This window comes from Lissotriton helveticus, chromosome 1_1, assembly GCF_964261635.1.
Source record: "Lissotriton helveticus chromosome 1_1, aLisHel1.1, whole genome shotgun sequence".
In the NCBI taxonomy this organism is placed as follows: Eukaryota; Metazoa; Chordata; class Amphibia; order Caudata; family Salamandridae; genus Lissotriton; species Lissotriton helveticus.
In genome coordinates this window covers 1553419939-1553445089 of record NC_136057.1, presented here as the reverse complement: position 1 = coordinate 1553445089, position 25151 = coordinate 1553419939, and positions in this window count along the sequence as shown.

Below are 25151 nucleotides of genomic sequence, written 5' to 3'. Positions count from 1 at the left end.
CAGGCTTGAGGGCTAAAGTGAAAACATTGGTCAAACGTAGCATGCTCCTAGCGTATATGCCATTTGGACTCGCAAATCTTTGTATAACAGTCCAGACGTCAGCCGAGTGCTGGGGATCTACATTATAAGTGGAAACTAGCCTGTATATGTTAATCGGACGCTTTGCTTTTTACTGTTGATTCTTTCTGGAGTGAAACGCCACGGTATTATACCGTTTCTCTCGCCACTGCGATCTCTGTTGCAGTCCGGGCATTTTTTTACAAAAATGTGATGCTGCAGGCTCATGCCTGGCCACCAGTACACCGATTGTAATTCTTCCAGAAAATCTTTTAGTTTGAGGTGTCTGAGACCCTCGCCCATATGTGCGTCTGAAATTAACAAAGTTCTCCTGTCCATGTTTGGAATTACTCTATCCCCCACTCCAGGGATTCGAGCAAAAGGGACGGAGTTTGCATCGATTAGGTATGTATAATTGAGTGGATAGTTGATCGGTAGCGCTGAGCAGTCGCCTTTTGATGACGTTTTCACTGCCAGCACTGTTTCACCGTCAATGTATTTCATTGTACGCTTTTTCCTAGCTACGGAAGCCGATTTAGTTGCTACCGCTGTGGCTGTCTCAGCCAATGAATTCCCTGCAACGTGAACGCCATCACGTTGATGACTCAGTGTATGTATCACGTGAGTCTTTGGTAGTTCTTTTTGTAACAGAACTATTTGTTCCCAAAGCAGTTTTTGCTTTATTGTTGCACCTGTGTCATCTTTGTAACCATTTTGAATCCATGTCTGCAAATCGTTGTTATAAGATTTGACGCAGTAATATGAATCGGACACTATAAGTGTCGGGAATTCGCGATCTGCATTATCTAGCGCCATTTTCAATGCTATTATTTCAGTCTGTTGTTCTGAATTAGTTTCTACTGAGTGTGTTTTTGTTAATAGAGGTCTTAGATTACCTCCGCGCCACACTTCTTTTGTAATCTCACATGTGGGGTTGTATGCTTGTTCTCCCTAAACGGAGGGTTGAGCATGTCCGTCTGTATAGATTACACAAGCGTACTGTCGTAAAGGCAGAATGTCGATTGGCAGAGGAAATATTCTTTCATATTCTAGATTTTTTAATTCCTTTAGTTCTGGATCAAAGTAGTAGTATACTTTGTCCGTTGTAATTGAATTCACCCATTGTATCCACTTTGGATTTAATGCCGTTGTTGGTAAATTACACGGGGTTGTTAATGCCTCAAAGGCTGATTCTGCTGTTCTGACTGTGATACGTCTACCGTCAGTTTTATCTTTTTCTCTAGCTATTGCGGTTTGAACTGCATGAACAATGTTTTCTTTAATGCTGAATTTCTTTTCAGCTTCTGTGTACAAGTGTGATTTGAATGCAATTGGTACCTTTTCTCCCTCATTAGAGGTCAGGTATGTGAATCGCATCTTCCTGGGATGACTCGAATCACAAGATTGCGTGTGTTATCACGTGTTTCTAATTTTGTTTTAATTAACATGTCTGTTTGTAAGGATCTCAGAATTTCTGTGTGTATTTGAGTCCAATTGTTTTTTTTTTAAATCTGGTTTTATTAGATCATAAAGGGGTTTGACCCTTTCTGCGTAATTTGCAATGTATGTTCTTCCGAAATTCAGGAAGCCTAGAATTGACTGTAGGTTTTTTAGTGTTCTAGGTGCTTGGAGTACGGCACATTTCTCTAGGAAATTGTCAGCCAGGCTTTTGCCTTCACTTGATAATTCATATCCTAAGAACAGGACTGTTAGATGGGCAATTCTAGATTTTTTATAGTTGAATTTGTAACCCTCTGCTGAGAACCCAAGTATTATGGTGTTCACTCTCTTCAAGTGAGTATCCAAGTCATCATCTGTTAGGTATATGTCGTCGACATAAGATAATGCCTCTTCATCATATGTTTGTAATAACTCTGTTACTCTCGCTGAGAATAATCCTGGGCTGTTCTTGTACCCTTGGGGTAACCGACAGAATTGTTTTTGAGCGCCATTTATTGAGAACGCGGACCAATATCTGCTCTCTGGTGCTATATTTTGACAGAAGAATCCATTAGAGATGTCTAATGTTGTTTTGTATTTTTTGCGCACTATGTTATTCATTAGTGCTGCACTATGCGAGTTTTGCACTGCAAAAGTTTTGCAACATGAGTTAAGGTGTCTGTAATCCAAAACTAAACAATATGAATTGTCTGGTTTGGAGACAGGAAACAAAAGGTTGTTCATTTGTGAGGTGCAAGTTTCAATCACCCCCTGGTATTCTAATTGGTCTAGGATTTCTTTTACCTGTTTTTTAGCTTCTTGCTTAATTGGGTACTGTCTTTGTGCAGTAGGTTGTGATTTTAACTGGATTTTGTGAGGAGGAGAGTCCTCATCCCATCCTACATGATTTTTATATAAAGCAGGAGCTTGAGCTACTGCCCACTTTCTAGCAAGTGTGTATTTTTTATGAATTGGGATATGATTTGAGAAGGCAGGCATAATTATTTCTTCGCTATGAGGGCAGTCCCTGACAAACTCTGGTGGCCAGTCTTTTTCAGCTAGAAGGATGTCATAGCCCTTGGAGAGATTATCCCAAAATAGTCCCTTTATTTTTCTAGTCTTATCACCCTCTATACGTAATGTTATTTCATATATTTTGTGAGGTTTGCTAACTCTGGTGTCTGCAGTTTCCACTTGAAGGTATTCATTCGTGTCCACTGTCTCCAGATGATTCATAAGGACTTTGCGGGCTATGCTCACTTCTGCTGTGCTGTCTAGCATTGTCTGAGCCCACTCTCCGTTTTTCAGCTGTGTCCTCAGTATTGTCGGCATTGTTGAATACTTTAATACTGGCTACCTTCTTTTTTGGAAATTGTAATTTCTTATTTGGATGAGCAGGTTCCTTGTCTTTGGAATTGACGTGCCCTTCCCTGGGTTCCGATTGTCCTCTTCTTTCCGATTTCTGCGAGGAAGTCTGAAAAGATTGAGAGGGACGTGTATCAAAATCTTGATATCTATCCGGTTTCTTTATATTATCCCTATTTCTAAGGTTGTATTTTTTCCCAGAGGGCTCACTTTGGGGAGACTTGGGTCCTTGGTCCGGAGATCTTTCTCTCCGCCGAGGAGACCTTCCTCTGGACTGGAATCTCTTTTCTTTCGGATTGGATTGTTTGTTTCCATCACAGTTCTTCTTTTGTGATGTTAAATTATTTTTAATAAATATTTTTTCAGGACTTTCAATTAGTTGGGGCTTCACTTGTATTCCACCCAAACTATCTCTACCTAGTTCTTCATAGGATTTTTCTATAATTCTGGCAATTTCAGCTGGTTGGTCTGCTATATCTGTCTCTTTTAACCTCTGGCGGATCGCCACATTCGCTGCTTCTCCTTTTATGTTGGCTAGTAATATTGCCGAGACCTGCTTGAAGTCTTTTAGTAATTTCATACCAAGAGTTAAAGCGGGTTCTGGACCGTATTCGTCTTGAATTTGTTTTAGCACATCTGGTATTACTGACATGGATGGAACTCCATGTGTTTTTGTGTAAATGGAAGCAAAGACTGTACCCCAAGTGTCACATTCCTCCACGTGTGGTGCGATTCCCATTGGAAGACAGATCGTCAGAATCCTGTGTTTATCCACAAGAGTGGTGTCTGGAAACACCGCCTCTATTTGGGTGATTTTTTGTGCTAACCAGAATGGTATTTGTTCCCGTTTAGCTGGTACTTTACCTAGGCAGGACTGTATGTTCTGTGGTGTAATTTTATTTGTGTTCCCCTGATGAGGGGTCAGCTGTGGAATTTTAATTGCTGGTTGGATTGTTGAAGTCCGCATTACATATTGGACTAATTGTCTATGTACTTTTATTAATTGTTTTAGTTGTTCTAAAACATTTGCTGCAGACATTCTTTCGATGTCTGGATGTGGTGTGTATCCGGCTAGGACCGGCCACGTTGCTCCTGGTCTACCTAATGGACCGAGCCTGGTGATGTGATTATTATGTTTTAGGGCGCCATTAAACAAGAGCAGGTGCTCTTGAAATTTAAGTGGTACTTCCACCTCCTCGAATGGAGTGTACTCATTAGGAGGTTCCTCTGTTTTGTAATAGTGGAAGACCTTTGTTACAGCGTTTGCTGCTGGAAAGTGTATCCATGAATAGAACACCTCTGTCTGCCGATATTCGTGTGCCTCTATTACGAATATGACTGTGCCACCTCTAGGTGTCAGTCCATTTTCTATAAGTTTTAAAGTTATAGATTTCCTTATGTTGACCGCGATGAGTATTATATCCGGGTCTGCTTCTTGCATAGTATTGTCAGCTGCTATGAGTTCAGCTGCTACTCTAGCTGTCTCTCTTTCTTCTTCAGTATCTGACATTCTACTGTCAGGAAGGTTATTTTGTTTGTTTGCAGATCAGGTTTCTTATGGAAACAGAAATTAGATGCACAATATTTTGGAACAGTGTTTCCTTCAACGTTGATTAAACCAAGAACCATACATAGGAGTTTCCTCCTGCGAGGTTTGGCGGATATGACCTTTCACCCACTCCAGACGTCTTTGGAGTATTATGGGTAAAAAGGGGTCTGAGTGAAAAAGCACGACTGAGTTACTCTAATGTCTTGCGTTAGTTTTATCGCCTTTCCAAACGTTTGGGCGCCATGTAGTGTAGTTCCTATTATCCCAATAGGCTCTGCGCATTGGAATAATACCTCCAATAGTATAGACCTAGACCAGACGTTAACTAGGTCTTCTACTGTCGATATTAGACTTAAAGTTTTGGGTTTGCCAGCTAGCTCAGAGTTCACTAGAAACTTTCTCGAATAGGCAAGGAGGAGTTGAACCTCCCTGGATAGACAAGAAGGGATTTAGTTTCTGACAACCATAGAACATGACAACTTTGCTCTCCCCTAATCAAGAGTGTATCTCTAGAGTTGTGTGAAAACAAAAGACAACTTATTTTACTCAGTCAGTACGAGCATTCTTAGTCTCACCAGATTGTAGAGAAAAGGAAGAGACAGGCGTGTTCAATAAAAGATGGTATTTATTGATCAGTCTCTTTTCTCATACAAGAGAAATGGATCGATATTATCGCAATACTTATGGTTAAGTAAAGTGCATACAATAAAAGCAGAAGTATAAAATAATACTGTAAAAACATTTATATGGTTTATAAGCCATAAGGTGGTTTAAAATTGATAAAATAGATATATACATACATACATTTGACTAATCGTACTCAACTGGTGTTTCTACCTACGCCTACCCCGGTGTACCTGACCTAAGCCTAATACGTGGGCGGGAATAGAAAGTAGCAGTTTAAGTTAAGTTTGTTTTGCCAAGTGACTGACTCAAGAAGTCTCTGCAAGGGGTTATTCAGTTCTGTACCTGGAATCTAGGATGAATGAGGGATGGTATCTCTCGTCTCTGGTCTCGATATTCCAGGCTGCCTGCGAGGGCTACCCGGAAGCGCCGGAGCTGGATTTCTCGGCAGGAGAAAGCAGCGTCTCGTTCTCAGCGCGTCAGGAAGGCGGGGCTGCGCCAGCGGGGTCTGCTCTGCTCTGGGCTTCGGCAAGTCTGGCTGCTCCGATCTCGTCACCACCGCGTGTGTTTGCTTAAGGCAATACCGGTAATATTTATACCTGTAAGGTGCCGAGATTGACGTAAGGATGGACATAGATACGTCAATAAGGATGTCATACGACTTGGTCGTTAGCACATTCTTTTGCTGAAGTTCTCGATGAAATCAAAACAATGGCCGCAGGGTTTTTCCCAGGTTGTCATAGGTTTGATTTGTTTTGAGAACTCCGTATGCCTTATCAGGGGCTGGAGGAATATCGCTTGTCTAATTAGATGGCAAGCGTTATGACCTAATCAGATAACACGTTCCTGTGCCGTGGTGTGGCTTAATCAGATAACGGTTTCTGCATCATGGGATGGCTGCTAGTTAACTTGTTAACCAGAACAGGGTCAGGAATAGGGGGATCGATACAGAACCTATAGGAATACATCACACCCACTCCACGCTAACTATGGCCATATTTACGAATCTAGGCATAGTAAAACATACTGTAGAGTATTGTGTATACCTTACCACCCCAAAATACATATAATGCATTTAGAATTTATCTAATATACGAAAAAAAATAGTCACATGTATTATATGCACTCAAGCTGTAGAATAATGCCAAAGTAGTCAAGCATATGTATACATTATTACTAATCGAATATGAGAATTGCACATGAAATGGCTCTTAATACAGAAGAAAAAAGTTTGAGACCATTCCATCACAGAATAAAATAATTATGAACATACCAGCGGGCAGCTAATGTCTATAAAGTATGTAAAAATAGAAATTGTAGTTCTCTAAGAATAGTTCTTACTTTAAGCAGAAGATAAGTGTCCCGAAAAATCGTAAAAATATTTTGGGGCTGCTGAAAAAATTGCTGTCCGTGAACTGGAGGGAAAATTGTTCATGGTATTTTGTTAATAAAGTTGAAGGCCAAATTCAGGGTGTTGGGATCGCCGTGTGCTAGCTTGCTCAAAAGTCTCTATTTCTGCTCTGGTGAGAACATCATATCATTTAGACTGTCGAAAAAGCTGTCAACAGCTTCCTGGGAAAGTTCCACTAACTCGGAAAAAGTTGTAACCATGCATTCGTGTGCATGATTGTCTCCACTGACGTTTTGATTAGTATTGCTGACAGAAGGTCGTACCTGATCGATGCTGCTTTCATCTTGAACTTCACTACCCCTTAATCGTAGCGGTGAAGTCTCCACGAATGCCGTCATCAGAATTGGCAGCCGTTGAGGGCAGCACAAAGTATGAGCCGTTATCGGACCCAACAATGTTTCTGCATCCATAGGCGCATCCGATTGTAGCGTCAGACAGGTGTCCAACACGCATTCTTCTCCGCACAGCAAGCACCTCAATACAGGTAAAACACATCGATGCCACATTGGTCGAAATGAAAGAAACCAAGTCATGTTCAGGTCTCTAAGCCGGGATAGTCCCAGGATTTTTGATATCCGGTCCCGGTATCCAATGGCTCGGATTGTTTCTTCCCTTGTCGCAGGTGTTTTGTCTGTGACACGGTTTGCCATAACGAAATATTAGGACCAAGAATAGGATTCCTGCAATTAGTCCCAAAATGAGGGGAAGTCCGCCAAAAATCGAATGGACGAAATCTGGAAAAATACCCAGTATGGCTTTGAATGGTGTTAATGCCATTGAGAATACTGTCTTAAATACTTTTGAGACTCCACTGGTATCAGAAATATTCAAGATTTCATTCAGGATTTCTGCGAAATGTATGGGGGAATTAGTTGATAACAATGAGTGAATCTCTGCAGTCGTCCTTGCGACTAGGAGATCATACGTTTCTTTTGATGACGTGAGTCTGGTCGGCGTCTGAAGAAGCACTGTTTTCATTCTGCTTAAAGTGTCTATTCGAATAGAAGTAATTTTCAAGTTGGGCCATGCCCTTGCCTCCCTGTCTGGAAAGGAGCTGGGGAACAATGAGTGTCCACAGCACTTGACCTTCGCAGTCGTAGTTATGAGATAAGGAGTCCCGGGCATAAGACTACAGCATCTGCGATCCACAATTAGAATGTAACTCCCATTATAGAGTCTTTTAAAGAATGGTTCTATCTCTGTTGCAGGTGCGCCTAGCTGGTGACATGAAAGGTTATTTGAGTTCCCTTCACAGGCTCCATGCAAACTAATTCCATTACACAGAAGTGTACCGCTTAGTGACATCGCACAATTATTGCCACTAAGAAACACTTTCTGTCCTTTATTACTGACACATGCATGTGAATAGGGCAAGTTCCATGTTGTCTTAATGTACCCTTTTCCCAATTTTTCGTACATGCCAGCCTGTATATATTTTTGGCAGTATTGAAACCTGAAGGTTGATATTGGAATATAAATTATCCCATGTATTATCCATTCACTGACAGGTCGTTCTGACATTGTCACTGGTAATCTCTCGAGTTTCTCAATGCTCAGGATTGTATAATCAGCACCCTTCTGTGCCATACTGATTTGTTTATCAGTAAGGTTAAAGATATTGAATAGTGACGTTGTGTTGATTAAACACCAAGGCACATAGCCTGAACGCAGATTTTGTAACGTCCAGCCAAGCTGGACAATAGAACGCAATTGAGACTGACCGTGTTGTAACAACAGTAAGTCTTGCGATAATATGTCGATTGCTGAAGACACAATGCTGTCCAAAGAAATAATTCTGGAGGACAGAGTCATTAACCCATTGTCCACTACAGAAAGTGATTTTTCCAAATTAATACGGTCAATTTCCCGTATACTTTCTGCTGTCTCAATTTGAGTCACCTTCCAGGCCTCGTTGTAAGCTGCATATACAGAGGCTGCTATGAAACGTTTTTGACGCTGTTTGCGCGGTCCCATAATGAAATCACGCAAGTCAGCACCATCAGTAAGTAAAGTTAGGTGTTGCTTAATTTCTGTCAGTGTGGAAGTTTGTAGCCATTGAAGGCATAATTTGCCCACACTGTAGGTGGTTATTATCCCTGGGTGTTGTCTTTGGGAATATCTAGGGTCTGGCCTGGTCAATGTGAACCCTTGTGTTTTGTTCAGGAATCTATCTTAACAGTTATTAGTATCTGTGGGCCAGATTAACCATTGTTTCCAATCAGGATTTGTTCTGTTTTGGTTTAATACATAGTTTACATCTATCCCTTCATCTGTAGTGCTATTGCTGTCCATTGTTGGCTTTGGAATAGACGGTTTATTTAAGTCTTTGATTTTGGCTAAGCCAAGACAGGTAGTTTGTTGAACAGTGTCATTCAAAAATATAATTTGTTCTGGGATCATGCAGGCTCTAAACAATGATTCTATACCTTGTACTTGCCATTCTTTTGTACCCCAAACACTTTTTAATTCAACATTTTTGTCCCAATAATCAAAACCAAAAGTATTCATTTGTTCAAAAAATGAGTCTGAATATATCATTTTTGTGTTTGTTAGCATGGTCTTTGTCCCTGTCTTATTTGATAATTTGAAATAAAAAGTTTCAGCATTACTTGTGTTGAACCCTGAAAAGTATGAATATTTGTTATAAAAGGTTCTTGAGCTTCCTTTTGGAGGGGTCGCACAATGTTCCCATTGATTATAATTTAAAACATTTCTAGGTTGTGCCGATTTATGTAGAAAATGGTTACCATAGTGGTTGTAACAGTACATACTATCATAATTAGTCGAACCCTGCAAATAATCATGTTTGGTAAATTTAGCAGACATCACTAAGTCAGACATCATATCATTTATATTTTCAAAGTCCCAATCATCAGCAAATGAGCTTGGTTTTACAAAGTCACTTAACGAGATCTTGATTTGGTGTGGATATTTCAGGATTTCAACCGGACCATAAATTTCGTAGTCAGTATTGTCCCATGCTACCCCACCTGGTATAGGATTGGCTGTGAAGTTGACTGAAGAAAGTTCTCTTTTCTCGACGTGTGAAGATGTGTGTGGCTTGAGGATCAAGTTGATTTTCTGACTTGCTGTGTCCATTTTAGCATATTTTCCCTCAATGAAGCGTCCCAAAGTTAGTACCATGATGAGCCAAAGTATGAGGATAAATGCACCAAAGCCCACCCAAAATTCAATCCATGGAGAAATCAGATATGTTTCTTTCAGTTGTTTCAAAAGTTCTTTAGCTTTATCTTTAAAGGTTTTTGTTGATGACTGTGTTTTTGATTCACTTAGGTCTTCAGAGGAATCATCGAAGTTTATGAAGTAGCCGGATGCAGTTCTGTCAATTGTTCCAACTGCTTCAGGATTACTGTTTCTTGCATATTCGTTTGTTACTTCATTGTAGGTCGGTGTGTCTCTACTAAATGTTTTTATTTGGGTTTTTAGAGGTCTGAGTTCCAATGCATTGTTGCATAGTCCTTGTTGTTGTTCTGTAGGCGTTTCGAATGTGATTAGCCTCTTAGTTTGGACCTCTGTATTTGTAGCAAACCTTGGTGTTCTGCTACTTATTGGGAGTCCACTTGGCCTACTGTTTGTTATCGGCCACATGATTGTGGTTTTACCAGGTCCATGGATACAACTCGGTTCTCCTTTTTACCAGCAAGCGGCGGTAGTACAACTGATCTTGTCCCGTTGATAGACAAGACAGGAACTGCTTTTCTGTAAGAAGGCCCAAATTCCTTCTTTACCGCGATCTTTTCGCTGACTAGATCCCCGACTTTTGGAATCCAGACAGGTCTTGCTGGGACAGGTGGTGGTTCTTCAGTGGTTGTTGGCTGCTGTTTCAACTTTATGTTGCTCAGGTCTTTTCTTGTTTTGTTTAAGTCCTGCAAAATAGCCAAACGATCTTTGATATCAAAGCATTTTTCCTTCACCACTGAAGTCTGACTGTCAAGATCTAAGACTAACATCCTAGTTCCAAACAATAATTCGTACGGACTGAATCCCTTCAGAGAATTTCTTGGCAGGTTGTTTAGACTACGTTGGACACTTATTAGATGTTTGACCCACCCAGCTCCCGAACCTAATATCCTTTCCGTTATAGATAGCTTTATGCCTTGGTTTTTTCTTTACACCATCCCGTATCCCTCAGGAAGGAAGTGAGAAGAATCCCGCTATGCTATGCTCATTTGGCCTTGTTTCCCCACAGGCTTGAGGGCTAAAGTGAAAACATTGGTCAAACGTAGCATGCTCCTAGCGTATATGCCATTTGGACTCGCAAATCTTTGTATAACAGTCCAGACGTCAGCCGAGTGCTGGGGATCTACATTATAAGTGGAAACTAGCCTGTATATGTTAATCGGACGCTTTGCTTTTTACTGTTGATTCTTTCTGGAGTGAAACGCCACGGTATTATACCGTTTCTCTCGCCACTGCGATCTCTGTTGCAGTCCGGGCATTTTTTTACAAAAATGTGATGCTGCAGGCTCATGCCTGGCCACCAGTACACCGATTGTAATTCTTCCAGAAAATCTTTTAGTTTGAGGTGTCTGAGACCCTCGCCCATATATGCGTCTGAAATTAACAAAGTTCTCCTGTCCATGTTTGGAATTACTCTATCCCCCACTCCAGGGATTCGAGCAAAAGGGACGGAGTTTGCATCGATTAGGTATGTATAATTGAGTGGATAGTTGATCGGTAGCGCTGAGCAGTCGCCTTTTGATGACGTTTTCACTGCCAGCACTGTTTCACCGTCAATGTATTTCATTGTACGCTTTTTCCTAGCTACGGAAGCCGATTTAGTTGCTACCGCTGTGGCTGTCTCAGCCAATGAATTCCCTGCAACGTGAACGCCATCACGTTGATGACTCAGTGTATGTATCACGTGAGTCTTTGGTAGTTCTTTTTGTAACAGAACTATTTGTTCCCAAAGCAGTTTTTGCTTTATTGTTGCACCTGTGTCATCTTTGTAACCATTTTGAATCCATGTCTGCAAATCGTTGTTATAAGATTTGACGCAGTAATATGAATCGGACACTATAAGTGTCGGGAATTCGCGATCTGCATTATCTAGCGCCATTTTCAATGCTATTATTTCAGTCTGTTGTTCTGAATTAGTTTCTACTGAGTGTGTTTTTGTTAATAGAGGTCTTAGATTACCTCCGCGCCACACTTCTTTTGTAATCTCACATGTGGGGTTGTATGCTTGTTCTCCCTAAACGGAGGGTTGAGCATGTCCGTCTGTATAGATTACACAAGCGTACTGTCGTAAAGGCAGAATGTCGATTGGCAGAGGAAATATTCTTTCATATTCTAGATTTTTTAATTCCTTTAGTTCTGGATCAAAGTAGTAGTATACTTTGTCCGTTGTAATTGAATTCACCCATTGTATCCACTTTGGATTTAATGCCGTTGTTGGTAAATTACACGGGGTTGTTAATGCCTCAAAGGCTGATTCTGCTGTTCTGACTGTGATACGTCTACCGTCAGTTTTATCTTTTTCTCTAGCTATTGCGGTTTGAACTGCATGAACAATGTTTTCTTTAATGCTGAATTTCTTTTCAGCTTCTGTGTACAAGTGTGATTTGAATGCAATTGGTACCTTTTCTCCCTCATTAGAGGTCAGGTATGTGAATCGCATCTTCCTGGGATGACTCGAATCACAAGATTGCGTGTGTTATCACGTGTTTCTAATTTTGTTTTAATTAACATGTCTGTTTGTAAGGATCTCAGAATTTCTGTGTGTATTTGAGTCCAATTGTTTTTTTTTAAATCTGGTTTTATTAGATCATAAAGGGGTTTGACCCTTTCTGCGTAATTTGCAATGTATGTTCTTCCGAAATTCAGGAAGCCTAGAATTGACTGTAGGTTTTTTAGTGTTCTAGGTGCTTGGAGTACGGCACATTTCTCTAGGAAATTGTCAGCCAGGCTTTTGCCTTCACTTGATAATTCATATCCTAAGAACAGGACTGTTAGATGGGCAATTCTAGATTTTTTATAGTTGAATTTGTAACCCTCTGCTGAGAACCCAAGTATTATGGTGTTCACTCTCTTCAAGTGAGTATCCAAGTCATCATCTGTTAGGTATATGTCGTCGACATAAGATAATGCCTCTTCATCATATGTTTGTAATAACTCTGTTACTCTCGCTGAGAATAATCCTGGGCTGTTCTTGTACCCTTGGGGTAACCGACAGAATTGTTTTTGAGCGCCATTTATTGAGAACGCGGACAAATATCTGCTCTCTGGTGCTATATTTTGACAGAAGAATCCATTAGAGATGTCTAATGTTGTTTTGTATTTTTTGCGCACTATGTTATTCATTAGTGCTGCACTATGCGAGTTTTGCACTGCAAAAGTTTTGCAACATGAGTTAAGGTGTCTGTAATCCAAAACTAAACAATATGAATTGTCTGGTTTGGAGACAGGAAACAAAAGGTTGTTCATTTGTGAGGTGCAAGTTTCAATCACCCCCTGGTATTCTAATTGGTCTAGGATTTCTTTTACCTGTTTTTTAGCTTCTTGCTTAATTGGGTACTGTCTTTGTGCAGTAGGTTGTGATTTTAACTGGATTTTGTGAGGAGGAGAGTCCTCATCCCATCCTACATGATTTTTATATAAAGCAGGAGCTTGAGCTACTGCCCACTTTCTAGCAAGTGTGTATTTTTTATGAATTGGGATATGATTTGAGAAGGCAGGCATAATTATTTCTTCGCTATGAGGGCAGTCCCTGACAAACTCTGGTGGCCAGTCTTTTTCAGCTAGAAGGATGTCATAGCCCTTGGAGAGATTATCCCAAAATAGTCCCTTTATTTTTCTAGTCTTATCACCCTCTATACATAATGTTATTTCATATATTTTGTGAGGTTTGCTAACTCTGGTGTCTGCAGTTTCCACTTGAAGGTATTCATTCGTGTCCACTGTCTCCAGATGATTCATAAGGACTTTGCGGGCTATGCTCACTTCTGCTGTGCTGTCTAGCATTGTCTGAGCCCACTCTCCGTTTTTCAGCTGTGTCCTCAGTATTGTCGGCATTGTTGAATACTTTAATACTGGCTACCTTCTTTTTTGGAAATTGTAATTTCTTATTTGGATGAGCAGGTTCCTTGTCTTTGGACTTGACGTGCCCTTCCCTGGGTTCCGATTGTCCTCTTCTTTCCGATTTCTGCGAGGAAGTCTGAAAAGATTGAGAGGGACGTGTATCAAAATCTTGATATCTATCCGGTTTCTTTATATTATCCCTATTTCTAAGGTTGTATTTTTTCCCAGAGGGCTCACTTTGGGGAGACTTGGGTCCTTGGTCCGGAGATCTTTCTCTCCGCCGAGGAGACCTTCCTCTGGACTGGAATCTCTTTTCTTTCGGATTGGATTGTTTGTTTCCATCACAGTTCTTCTTTTGTGATGTTAAATTATTTTTAATAAATATTTTTTCAGGACTTTCAATTAGTTGGGGCTTCACTTGTATTCCACCCAAACTATCTCTACCTAGTTCTTCATAGGATTTTTCTATAATTCTGGCAATTTCAGCTGGTTGGTCTGCTATATCTGTCTCTTTTAACCTCTGGCGGATCGCCACATTCGCTGCTTCTCCTTTTATGTTCGCTAGTAATATTGCCGAGACCTGCTTGAAGTCTTTTAGTAATTTCATACCAAGAGTTAAAGCGGGTTCTGGACCGTATTCGTCTTGAATTTGTTTTAGCACATCTGGTATTACTGACATGGATGGAACTCCATGTGTTTTTGTGTAAATGGAAGCAAAGACTGTACCCCAAGTGTCACAGTCCTCCACGTGTGGTGCGATTCCCATTGGAAGACAGATCGTCAGAATCCTGTGTTTATCCACAAGAGTGGTGTCTGGAAACACCGCCTCTATTTGGGTGATTTTTTGTGCTAACCAGAATGGTATTTGTTCCCGTTTAGCTGGTACTTTACCTAGGCAGGACTGTATGTTCTGTGGTGTAATTTTATTTGTGTTCCCCTGATGAGGGGTCAGCTGTGGAATTTTAATTGCTGGTTGGATTGTTGAAGTCCGCATTACATATTGGACTAATTGTCTATGTACTTTTATTAATTGTTTTAGTTGTTCTAAAACATTTGCTGCAGACATTCTTTCGATGTCTGGATGTGGTGTGTATCCGGCTAGGACCGGCCACGTTGCTCCTGGTCTACCTAATGGACCGAGCCTGGTGATGTGATTATTATGTTTTAGGGCGCCATTAAACAAGAGGAGGTGCTCTTGAAATTTAAGTGGTACTTCCACCTCCTCGAATGGAGTGTACTCATTAGGAGGTTCCTCTGTTTTGTAATAGTGGAAGACCTTTGTTACAGCGTTTGCTGCTGGAAAGTGTATCCATGAATAGAACACCTCTGTCTGCCGATATTCGTGTGCCTCTATTACGAATATGACTGTGCCACCTCTAGGTGTCAGTCCATTTTCTATAAGTTTTAAAGTTATAGATTTCCTTATGTTGACCGCGATGAGTATTATATCCGGGTCTGCTTCTTGCATAGTATTGTCAGCTGCTATGAGTTCAGCTGCTACTCTAGCTGTCTCTCTTTCTTCTTCAGTATCTGACATTCTACTGTCAGGAAGGTTATTTTGTTTGTTTGCAGATCAGGTTTCTTATGGAAACAGAAATTAGATGCACAATATTTTGGAACAGTGTTTCCTTCAACGTTGATTAAACCAAGAACCATACATAGGAGTTTCCTCCTGCGAGGTTTGGCGGATATGACCTTTCACCCACTCCAGACGTCTTTGGAGTATTATGGGTAAAAAGGGGTCTGAGTGAAAAAGCACGACTGAGTTACTCTAATGTCTTGCGTTAGTTTTATCGCCTTTCCAAACGTTTGGGCGCCATGTAGTGTAGTTCCTATTATCCCAATAGGCTCTGCGCATTGGAATAATACCTCCAATAGTATAGACCTAGACCAGACGTTAACTAGGTCTTCTACTGTCGATATTAGACTTAAAGTTTTGGGTTTGCCAGCTAGCTCAGAGTTCACTAGAAACTTTCTCGAATAGGCAAGGAGGAGTTGAACCTCCCTGGATAGACAAGAAGGGATTTAGTTTCTGACAACCATAGAACATGACAACTTTGCTCTCCCCTAATCAAGAGTGTATCTCTAGAGTTGTGTGAAAACAAAAGACAACTTATTTTACTCAGTCAGTACGAGCATTCTTAGTCTCACCAGATTGTAGAGAAAAGGAAGAGACAGGCGTGTTCAATAAAAGATGGTATTTATTGATCAGTCTCTTTTCTCATACAAGAGAAATGGATCGATATTATCGCAATACTTATGGTTAAGTAAAGTGCATACAATAAAAGCAGAAGTATAAAATAATACTGTAAAAACATTTATATGGTTTCTAAGCCATAAGGTGGTTTAAAATTGATAAAATAGATATATACATACATACATTTGACTAATCGTACTCAACTGGTGTTTCTACCTACGCCTACCCCGGTGTACCTGACCTAAGCCTAATACGTGGGCGGGAATAGAAAGTAGCAGTTTAAGTTAAGTTTGTTTTGCCAAGTGACTGACTCAAGAAGTCTCTGCAAGGGGTTATTCAGTTCTGTACCTGGAATCTAGGATGAATGAGGGATGGTATCTCTCGTCTCTGGTCTCGATATTCCAGGCTGCCTGCGAGGGCTACCCGGAAGCGCCGGAGCTGGATTTCTCGGCAGGAGAAAGCAGCGTCTCGTTCTCAGCGCGTCAGGAAGGCGGGGCTGCGCCAGCGGGGTCTGCTCTGCTCTGGGCTTCGGCAAGTCTGGCTGCTCCGATCTCGTCACCACCGCGTGTGTTTGCTTAAGGCAATACCGGTAATATTTATACCTGTAAGGTGCCGAGATTGACGTAAGGATGGACATAGATACGTCAATAAGGATGTCATACGACTTGGTCGTTAGCACATTCTTTTGCTGAAGTTCTCGATGAAATCAAAACAATGGCCGCAGGGTTTTTCCCAGGTTGTCATAGGTTTGATTTGTTTTGAGAACTCCGTATGCCTTATCAGGGGCTGGAGGAATATCGCTTGTCTAATTAGATGGCAAGCGTTATGACCTAATCAGATAACACGTTCCTGTGCCGTGGTGTGGCTTAATCAGATAACGGTTTCTGCATCATGGGATGGCTGCTAGTTAACTTGTTAACCAGAACAGGGTCAGGAATAGGGGGATCGATACAGAACCTATAGGAATACATCACAGTAATACCTTTAGTAGGTATAACTTTAAATGCAGGAAGAATCAGAAAATTATCCACAATTGTTGACAGAATATCAACTGACACAGTAGGTGGTTTCCAGTTAGTGGATGTTGAGGTCATTGCAGTTAGATCTATGGTGATGCAAAATCGCCTTGCATTAGACATACTCCTGGCAAAAGAGGGAGGAGTCTGTGGTATTTTACATGTCCAGCACTGCTGTACCTACATCCCTGATGAAAGTAGGAATATTGAAATGTATATCAAAAACATCACAGAAATGCATTCAGAAATAGTTCCCTTAGAAGAGGATGATTTTTCAGAAAGACTTTCAAAAAGATTTCAGGCTATCAAAACCTGGTTTCAAGAAATTGGTGGTTCAGTTCTTGGCAAGATCCTAACACCTTTGTTTTTAATAGTATTTGTGATAGTTTTGACAAAAATCAGTTGCATGTTACACAAGAGAAAGAAACATATGAAGGAAAAGAAAAGAATCTATAAGATCAAAAAGGAACAGGAGAGGGAAATAGAGCTAGAGGAGTTACGCAGAGCTCAATATGACAGTTGCAAAGATTTTGCTGAAAAAAGTCTTTAGAAATACTAATACAAGTGAATTCGAACCATTTTCGTTTAATCAAACATTTTCTAAATTTTGGGTGTGGTGTGGTGATTTGGTAATCACCAGATGAGGGAGTTGATGGAGCGAGATTTGGAAATAATTTTAATTTCAACTCGTAAAGTCACACTTCCATAATAAGAAATAATTTACTAACGTTTTGTGCTGTGTGTGTATTAATTCAACCTAGTTTAAATTTGCATTACATGGAAATACACGTGGGATACTAACATATGTGCTCATAAAAGTGCATTATAGTGTATCTTTCTGTTTGTGAAAAATAATAAACTAAATCTGTCTATTTGTCATGTCATAACTAATTGCGGCTGTTTTAAAAGTGACATGTGCTTATTTTGCTTTCCTTGTTGATGTGGTGTCACTCTATTCTTTACAGGTGCATAAAGAATTTCGTTGGTTTTGATGAAGAATGGTAGATATAATTGCTGCTTTAATTGTTCGCTTCAGCTAGGTAATTTAGACTAATGGGTTAATCATTAGCAATGGTGGGTGGCAACAGAACAAACTATATTTCTCGCATTAATTATTCTTTTGTGTTTGTTTATATAATAGTTATCGATAAAATGGCTGCTTTGGGCCTAGTTTACTCGCGTCTGCTAAAATTCTGCACGGAGCAAGAAAGATAGTCCTTACAGAGAAAAAGCTTCCTTTGCTGAAACAACATTCGGTGGATGTGATGTGCCTCTGACTGTTTCCTAGACGGACAAGGCCAAGGCCAGGAACCGGCAAAAGAGCGTGCGATAATTTTGCATCCAAGGAAGCAAATGACATGATGACATTTTTCTTCGAGTAATGTTGCAACTTGAGGAAGCCTCGTTGTTCGAATGCTAGAGACAATGGACTCTAAGAAAGTGTCAGAACTGATATTCTGAAAAATGTGGTGACACGTAGCCTGTCACTTGTAAGCCAATGGGACTCCGAATTTTGCAGAAAAGATTTACTTTTACTTAGATTAGCTTAGCATAGATAGGTATAAAAACCCATTCCCCGTGGAAGGGTTGCGCTGCTGCTTTTGCTGACCTTTGGATGAGGGTGTCCTGCAGACGGACTTCTCTTGGAGCACGTAAGAGCCCTCAAAGACTTTACTCTTTACATCCATTTATTTAGCTTAGTTAGGGACTTAGGTTTTGAAATGCCAAACTGATAATTTCAATTGCAATAATAATTTCTAAAATTAATAAAACTGTCATAATTACTTGCAATGATTCTAATAAATAAAAACGCATTAATAAAGATTTCAATACAATTTTCTAAATAAATAGCTAATAAAAATCTTACTTTGGAAAACAAGCTGGACTTGTTATTTCATGATTTTAGGTTACCATTAGCAAGATTTATCGCCATAAGTGGCTTAATAGTCAGTGGGGTTTGTTAAAAATAATGATTTTCATTTACCGCGGTTGTATATAAATGTATATAATTTGTGAATAGATTAATTAGGCCACATGATTCAGTTGGTCAAAATATGTCATGTCTGATTAATGGGCCTTGTGTTTGAATAGTGATTTATAGCATATATTGTGAAGTTGGTAGCGTAGCTTATGACATATTTCCTATAGGCCGCTGGATGATGAGGCCATAGTGTTCCTTTTCAGCAGTTTAGAAGACATCAGAAAATCATTTTGATAGGAAACACTCTCCACATACAGAATGAAAAAGCATCTAAAACCGCCTGTTTTGTTTACATTTTTCCCTCATGGGAGGTTACAAGAAGAGACAAGACGGCACTAAGGAGGGACTACTAAGCCTATTTCTGAATTGTAATCCCCTAACACTGCTCCATAAATCTGCACTAGCTTGCAAACTCTGCTACATAATCCCCAAATCTATAAAAAACCAGTGCGCCCCTAGCTCCTCACTTACTGAAAACCGTGACTTGAAGAAATGGTTCAAAACCTCTCTTTCCTTCTTTCATTTAGTTTCTTCCCAGTGAAATAGATCCAAAAAAGAACCAGCGCGTGCCTCACGCAGGCAGCCGGGGGAGGGGAGGGAGGAGGGGGCGTAGGGCTGTTTCCCTTGCGGGAGCGAGTAGGAACCATATATTAAAGCTCGCTCTCGCAAGGGAATCGCCAAACGTGCACGTGTTGCATCCAAAGCAATGCAATGCGTGCACGTTTTTGACTGAAAAACAGAATCAATTGCAAAAGGTCTTTTTGCCTATGCAGGGCATGTGCGCTGCGTACGCGAGACCAACTAGAAAATATAAATGTTAGGAGACCTCCTGGGGGGGCAGCAATGCCCCGAGCGGACCGCTGTCCATTTAAGTTATTGGTTGCACATCAACATGCTGCTACTCATTGGGTCTGAGCCATAGTCATATCAGTCAGCTAGCAAGACAGACAGATAGCCACTGCAGGCATCTTAGAAGTGTGGTTACAGAGTTTGCTTGCATGGCTGTTGCCACTCATGCCCGATGTGCTTGTTCTCCAAGCTGTATTCCATTACGGACAGTTATGGGACATTTTCCTGGAGAGGGACCTCTATTCGATTTGTGGCGCTCCCAAAACTCCACCGCCTCCATTGGGGCATAGAAAATGAGGTTTTCCGATCCACCTGTATGCAGAGATGCACCAGGTACAGCATTGCATAACAGACATTGGTTTTGCACAGTATGCGTTTGATGTCTTGGAACTTGCACCTGGCCTTTTGCACAACCAAGGAGAAGCTGGGGTAGATGGACAGCGACATTCCATGGTACTTAAGATCTCCCACTTCTCTGGCCTTGCGCAAGGCTGCATCGCGGTCACGATAGTCAAGGAGATGTGCTATAATAAGTCACGGGGGAGCTCCAGGAGCAGATCTTGGATCAAGACATCTGTGGACCCGCTCCAAATTAAATATAGTAGAGAAGAAGGCTCTGCCCAATAGGTCAGTAAGCATACCTTTCACAAAGAGCTCCATAGTGCCAGTGTTGGTTAGACTCAGCCACTCCCGCAATTCGGAGGATATTGTGGTGCGATCTCGCCTCCAGGTCCTCTGCCTTTGCTGCTGTGGCTTTGAGAAGGCACTCCATGCACTCAAGGCACTTGGCCATAGCTGATTGCGTGTCTTCAACATCAGAGATATTCTTCTTCGTCGCATCTATTCGGGCTTCATGCTGATCTACTCAATTTTGAATGGTTTCTATGCGGATGGCCAGTTCATTGATGCGCACATCAATAGCCTGCTCGTAGCTCTGCCACTATAGCTGCAGCACCCTCCAAAGTCGGTCGCTCGCTGTCATGGGGATTGGCGCGCTCTGCCAGTTCCCCACGCGCTTCATCGTCCCCCCCCCAACTGGGGGTCTCAGTAGTGTCAAACGAAAGCAGCTGCTGCTTCGGACCCAGAACGGAATTGGGCCCTAATTGTTTTTAGATTAATTTGAGATTTGATTACAAAGGCAACCATAAATTCATCTTAAGCTTTGATTTTTCAGGGCATTTATGTTTTTTTCACCATATGCGGCATCAAAACGATCTGTGCATCTTACCTTCCACAAATGGTCAAACCCAGCTGCGCATGGCCTTTAGTCATAAGGAGCCGGGTTTTGCTGCAGGGCCTGGTCAGTGGCCAGGTCCTGTGCCAAGCCCTTCACATGCTCCCAACCCTCATTGCATATGACCTTCAGCCTTTATCAATCAATATGAAAACTGCCAAACCTTTAACATGTTTGTGATTCTCTTAATATGATTAGTTTATCACTCAAAGGGGGGTTGTACAACATCTTTCATATCGTATTAACGTTGCTGCCTTATCATAAAACTGCACAACATTTAATGTGACCTTATATTCAGCCTACTCTTGATGTGTTGAGTTTCATGGAAATTCATAAATGGAGGTGGGGGAAGGGTCACAAAAGTGTTAATTTTCATATAATTTTTAAGCTGGTAAAGAAATAGGCATAATATATGATAGGCTGTTGGCAAGTTAATCCCAGTGCAACAATCCCAAGTTTCAGGCTGATCTAGAAAATGGGCAAAGAAACTGGCAGTCAAAATGATTTAGATGCTAATGAAATTCGAAAGGGCATAGGCATATTTACCTTAGTAAAATGGAGCTTCGTGCAAATCCATCAACAAGGGGGCAAAGTTCTATAAGGGGACTAGAAATATATCACTTGCGATTAATGTGCAAAACAGCAGCACCCCTTGATGCTCATGGTCTTCAAACGAATGTAGCACAACTAAGCCATAGAGCCTAGATAGGTATTTCATTTATGGACCCTGTTCTAATGGTTTTGCAGACCAAACGTCAGTACCACAGACTCAAACAATGGGAGCTAAAAGCTTCTTTGTTCAGTGGGGCGATTTAGTTTCTTATGACAACCACAGAAGATTTTCAAACCTGGGAATGAGTCCTGTCTGCACACTAACATTCCCGTTATCTCTATCTTAACCCTTTCATGTCTACTGACACAATGTCATTTCTTGAAACTTATTGAACAGATTTACTCGAAATCATGAAATGTCTTTTCACTGAGTAAACTTTTACTTTCATTTCATGATTACTATAATTCCCTTCTTGGTTCTTTCTGTAGTGGAGAGCAAACATTCCCTTGGTTAAAATATTTCTTTGACCCCCGATGGGCTTGCATGAAACTCAATGTATCACAAGTAAGCTAAACAAGTGGTATGCAAATCTGTAAGACAGCAGCAAAATTATTAGCAAATCAATGATTTTTTACGCCATAAAGTTCCCTTTTTAACGGTTTCCACTATCCCTTTGGCGCATAGGTGTTTGGTGCCACCAGTTACTTTGTGTGCATTCATAACTATAACAATTCAATTTTAGCGGTCTTATGTGTTTGAGCTACAACCATGTTTTTTTTATACGTGACTGTCAGAGGTTTTTTAATGATGTTCCTAAGTTTGACCTCCTGATGTGTATGGACTCCAAAGTCCTGTACTGAACCAAATGTGGCTGATCATCGCCCACACTGCTCACTTCCTTGAGCTGTGAGCAGCATAGAATCGTTCCCAACCTCTTCTGCACATGGCCTTGAACCTTGCCCAGCGGTATTTGGGTGCAGAGTCTGGTCTGGTGGGGTTCCTCCATGACTCCTTTGCTGATGCATAATCTCCATCTCTGGAGGTACAAGCTTTGTGACTTTGATGATACCTGTAGTGTGATATCAAAATGTATCAAGGTTGGGGAATATTATTTGTAGGTATTTGTTGGCCAAGCAACTCCTATCAGAGCAGGGGTTAAACAAAGGGACAGGATTGGTAACTTAATCAGTAAATATGTTTGCCTATTTATTTTTACATGTACTTGCTATCATAAATACTACTACCCAGTGTCTCTCTCTTTCCTCCATTCATGACATCCAACAAAGACTATGGGCAAGGCCAAGAAGAGCCATGGGAGCTATACCACATTCACCACCTCTGTGAGACGTTGGCCTGGTATATGCTGTATATGCTAATTAAAGTGGGCACCCTGCACCAGTCCAACTGACCCTTCTGCTGTATGAGGTCAAAGATAACCTTTAGAAAGCTATCCTAGTGGTAGCTGTGGAAAACAGTCTTCAGGATTAATCTCGAATGAATTTAAAGCAGATTGTTTTTATCAGAATATCACCTTTAGTATTAACTAAATGAAAGGAGAACCACATAATAGTTATAAAAATATATATTTATTTATATACCACTCTCTAGTATTCTCTACACAAGGGTAAAAGACAAAGCACACAATAGTATAGCAAAGAAACTGTTGTAAGTAGCACAATACACAGTGGGCTCCAGGGAGAGACAAAACCATATACTAAAATAGTGGTATAAGAACCACGACTGGAGTCAAGACAGTGTTTAGAACACATAGATCACTGGGACCACAAGGAACCACCCAAGGTGAATAAACAGGGATCCCGCGGAGGATGGGCGCAGTGTACTAACACGACTGCGGGCTCCCTTCAATTCTATGGGGAAGTCGTGGTTACAGTTTTAAAGTGTAAGGACCCTTCTCAGTGGACTTCGAGGAAACCCTTTGGAAGTTAGACATTTGGAGAGCCACCCCACCTGTGGATACCTGAGTACCCGAGTTACCTATCCCAGGAGAGCCGGGTGCAAAGGTCTGCAGTGGTGTCAGAACCATCGTTGTTTTCAATGGATGGTTGCAAAGAAGAGCTGCTGCTGGGGAGGAAGAAAGTGTCTGTTGGAATCAAAGGGTGGATTCGTGATGAAAGGAACCTGAAATCAGAGGGGACAGAGTCTAGGTCACTTCAGGGAGACCAGGGTCTCCGTGGATGAATGCCCACCATTTTCGGGTGCTTCAGGAGCGAAGAAGGGATACTTGACTCTACAGCCAGGAAAACCAGGAGACATTTATGATGACCAGGAGCCAGATGTGAGTTGTCAGGGCACATCTGGAGCAACCAAGAAAGCCCAACAGAACTCAAGATAACCCTCAGGAGGACCAGCGGGCTGAATGACTAGGAGTCATGAGGGGACCTCTAGCAAAATCACAAAGTACTAGCCCATGGAGCACTCAGTGTGAGGATGTCAGAGTTCTTTTGTGGAAAGACTGCTCAGGGTCAGGACTACAGAGAGTCCAATGCAAAAGCTGAGGAATTGCCACTAAGCAATATGCACTTGCAAACATACATGGTGCACAGGGGTTCAAGTTATGTGGTCCCCTCAAGGGATACTGGCCTCAAACTCAGTGAGACAGCAGCTCAATCTCAAATAACTTTAAAACTTACCTTCTGTGTTACTGGAGCCTCCAGAGTCAACAGGAGCTCAGGATCAGCAGGACTGTCAGTTGCGTTACAGTGCCTGCAAATACAGGGGAGTGACTCCTTCACCCCAAGGTAGATTCTTCAGATGTCCGTAATGCTCCACAGGCCCTGCACAGAGCCTGTATGGTGCAAGGGCACAGACAATGCTTTGGACAGAGAGGGAGACAAAGTCGGGCCCAGTTGAAGTCCAGCGAATTCTAGAGTGTCCAGACGGTCGAAGGTCAGTGGTTTCTTGTTCAGAATCTTGCCAATGTGAGTTATGCTTAGCTCAACTAGCTATAACAGCCACATTTCTCTGGTTTTGAATGACTGAAATATCAAACTAACTATAATGTCCCTGAAATTTGTGTTTTTTTCAGTGAATTTCTATGGTTTTTATATGCTAATTTCTAACTATTACATCAATGAAACCCATTATTTTTTCAGGGAATTTCAAAGGTTTTTTAAATGTTAATTTCTAACTATAACACCTCTGAAACCTATGGTTTCTTTGGTGAATTTAAAAGGTTTTTAAATGCTTATTTCTAACTATAATGTCCCTGAAACCTATGTTTATCTCTGTGAATGTCAAAGGTTTTTTAAATACTAATTTCTAACTATGCCTACAGAAAAAAGCAATAGAACTGCAGAAAGAGGCAACAGAATTCCAGAAAGACGAAGAAAAGTGCAGAAAGAACCAAGAGATATGTAGAAAGAACCAACAGAGGTGCAGAAAGAGGCGTTGTTGCATAGTCATCCTGCGCCCCCAACTTTTTGCTGACTGGTACTGCTGGTAACTGACTCTGACTAACCAGGCCCTGAGCCAGTGCTATGCTGAAAGACACTTAGAATACAGTGAAAACATCTACATACACTAGGGTACACTATGGGTTGGGGGACACCTGTGATTAGCATGACCTCCCGTAAAAGGCCCTAGTACATAATAGGGCAGGGGGATTAAACCTACCTCTAACTCAGAGGTGCTGAAAAAGGCAAGAGAAGTACAGAAAGAAGCATCAGACGTGCCAAAAGAGGCAGGAGAGGTACAGAAAGAGGCAGGAGGGGTGCAGAAAGAAAAAAGAGAAGTGCAGAAAGAGGCAAGAAAATTGCTGAAAGAAGCATTAGAGGTGTAGAAATAAGCAAGAGAAGTGCAGCAAAAGGGAAGTGA